At 39.0% G+C, this 3,331-nt stretch overlaps 1 pseudogene; it reads left to right on the top strand.

Annotated features, from left to right (window-relative positions):
• The first annotated feature begins 2,387 nt into the window (after positions 1-2,387).
• On the top strand, positions 2,388-3,331 carry LOC102876576 (annotated as a pseudogene).

The raw sequence follows: 3,331 nt of genomic DNA, 5'->3' as shown, positions 1-3,331 counted from the left end.
ACGACTCATAACTCTTACTCAAGAAGTAAACTTAATTGTGGGGGCACATGTGGTTTACCAGGGGGCAGCTGTTATTTGTAGCATCTATTTTATCTTCCTTTACTATTTCCCTCACTGAGGAATCTGACCAGTAACACTAGTAAGGAAGACAAGAAACATAACTTCATAACAAGTCACAGCACAGCACAAGCTTATTACGTGTTAGGTCCGATAATAAAACTATTTTGGGGCAACTCTTACTTTCTCATAGTAATAACTTTAAGAAGTAGCATTTCCATATCCTTTTGCCAAATGAGAAACTTAATGTCAGATGTATAAGTTTCTTGTTCACATTCATGGTAAATTCTGAAACCATGATAAAAGTGCCTACTTTTCTTGCTTCCCAGTAAATATTCTGAACCAATATATTTTCCAGGTTTGTATCTGGATTATACACAACTGTGCATACTTGCATGTACATGTGCACGTACTGATCATAAAATTATGATCACATCAGACATAGAACTTTTTATATAATCTTATATCTAGTGAATGTTTGATTTCCCCAACCATTTGGTCAGTGTTTTTAGGTTTTGTGCATTTTGTTGTTAAGATTTTAAAATTTCTTTTCATCTAGAATAGTATTTCTCTTGCCTACTCCTCCATCCATTTAATGGAATTGCTTTGTTCAAATTACTAGGTTGACTGTCCCATAGACATGACTCACTTTGTAAATGCGTCTCATTGTAAAATGAGAGACTTGGTAATTTATTTTCTATGTGTGGGTACATGGGTGTATTTGTAAATGATTTTGGATATCTATGTGAACATCTGTTGTCTCTGTATGCTAGGAAATATAAAATAAGACAGTACCTGCCCCATACATTCATGAATCAAAAACCACCTCAGATTTGATTCAATGTATAGTTTCAGGGGAAGGGAAGAAAGGAAGAAAATAAGCATCAAAAGAATAAAAAAAATTAAAATTATATATAGTGTCAGGATGGAGATGAAATACATTGTTTAGTGCATTAGTAGTAAAGGAAAGGAATTCTCAAATGATGATTGGACTGCCCCAAAGTTCTGGTGTTGGTAATAAGACATACTCTGATAGACAAAGATGGGCAATCTCCTCCCATATGATTAAGTGCCTCTGAAAACTTGCTGGAGGGTCAGCTGCAGGTCGGTTCTGACGCAATGGCACCAACAGCAACAGAGTATAGCACTGAGAGAAAGATACATTACCATGGAAACACACATGCTCAGTGGATGCAGAATGTGAATATGGAAATTCAGACTGTGTCTGTACTGTGTCCTCCGTTGTGAAGCATAGAAATACTGTATAAGAAGTATGCTTTCACTTACAGATAAGGAAAAGTTAAAAAAAATACATATGTCTCTTCCATCATATGCAGAAAAAGAAAACTAAACCTTGGTCTGTGAACTGGCTTAAATTTAGAATGCAATAGGGATGTGTGGGAGAAGGCGAAAGGAAGAATAAGTTCAGACATGATTTCTGGACTTGTTATGCTAAGAAATTTAAGGTATCATACCATCACATGTCTGATTTCAGTCATGATACTGGGAGTCCTTGGCCTCACTGGTTATCTGACCAGAATTGCTGTCTTTCGATGTAAGTGCACTGGGGACATTACTGGGGAAGAAAGCAACTGTAGGGCCTAGTGTTTAGAGGAGAGATTCCAATTATTTGGGTAATTTACAAAGCCTGTAGCAATGTCTGATCTAGTCATGGCATCTATTTTTTCCAGCCCCCTTATGGTTTCTGGAATGCCTTATTGAATGGTAATAGAGTTTTTAAAAATTACTTATAAATCTGAGAATGATAGTCACAAGTAAACTGTAATAAAGTGAGTACTTTTGAGCTGGACTTAAAACTATTTAAGCACATAAAGGCTTATATGCTATAATTTAACAACAGATGAGAAAATATGACTTACATTCCGGTAATCTGCATTTAATGGCAGTGTATAATAAAAAGGAATAATTGTTGTCAGTATACAAGGCAACCAGGAGAAGATATGTGATGAGTGAGCTTGACCAGACTAGAAAAAAAGATTCTTTTTAGGTTGTTGTTGTTGTTGTTATGTGCCGTTGAGTCGTTTGTGACTCATAGCGACCCTATGTACAACAGCCCTAAACCGTGCTCTATCCTGTGCCAATCTTGACGAATTTTCTGAAATAACTCTGGTTTATGTATATTCCCAGCCATTCCTGTTACTAACAACATTTTCATGTTCAAATGTTTTACATTTTCAGTGATAAGTCATATAATTGCCTAATTTGGTGGATCATTAATGATTGAATTATTGAAAGTGATTCAAATAACCTAACTATCCTTTATTACCTTCTTTCCACAGGACCCCATACTTGTGCCTTTCCATTTTGCAATGGTCACCTTCAACCTGAGCAGCTACAACCCAGGGCCCTTCATTCTGGTGGGCATTCCAGGCTTGGAGCATTTCCACGTGTGGATCGGCATTCCCTTCTGTTGTGTCTACATCGTAGGTGTCATGGGAAACTGCCTCCTTCTTTACCTCATCGCCGTGGAGCGCAGTCTTCATGAGCCCATGTTCTTCTTTCTCTCCATGCTTGCCACGACCGATCTCGTCTTGTCCACAGCTGGTGTGCCTAAAACACTCAGTATCTTTTGGCTGGAGGCTCGAGAAATCACCTTCCCAGGATGCCTTACACAGATGTTCTTCCTTCATTACAGCTTTGCCCTTGATTCAGCCATCTTGATGGCTATGGCATTTGACCGCTATGTGGCCATATGTTCCCCTCTGAGATACACCACTATCCTGACACCCAAGACTATCATCAAGATTGCTGTGGGAATCTCCTTTAGAAGCTTCTGCATCATCTTGCCAGTCGTATTCTTGCTGACACAGCTGCCTTTCTGCAGGACACGTGCCATCCCTCATACATATTGTGAGCATATAGGTGTTGCTAGGCTTGCTTGTGCTGATATCTCCATCAATATCTGGTATGGCTTGTGTTTTCCGATGATGACAGTAATTTCCGATGTAATTCTAATTGCCATTTCCTACACACTCATCCCTTGTGCTGTCTTTCGTCTCCCTTCCAAAGATGCCCGCTGGAAGGCCCTTGGCACCTGTGGTTCTCATGTCTGTGTCATTCTCATGTTTTACCCTCCTGCCTTTTTCTCCGCTCTTGTTCATCGCTTTGGACACAATGTCTCTCTCACTTTCTACATCATGTTAGCCAACCTCTACGTCATTATCCCACCTGCACTCCCATTGTTTATGGAGTAAAGACAAAGCAGATCAGAGATAAGGTCATTCTTCTATTTTCTATCAAGGGTATAGAATAA

The sequence above is a fragment of the Elephantulus edwardii genome, unplaced genomic scaffold (genome assembly GCF_000299155.1).
Source record: "Elephantulus edwardii isolate Elephantulus edwardi_28Jun2011 unplaced genomic scaffold, EleEdw1.0 scaffold00044, whole genome shotgun sequence".
Taxonomy (NCBI): Eukaryota; Metazoa; Chordata; class Mammalia; order Macroscelidea; family Macroscelididae; genus Elephantulus; species Elephantulus edwardii.
The sequence above is the reverse complement of the archived record's forward strand: the minus strand, read 5'-3'. Positions and strand labels throughout refer to the sequence as shown.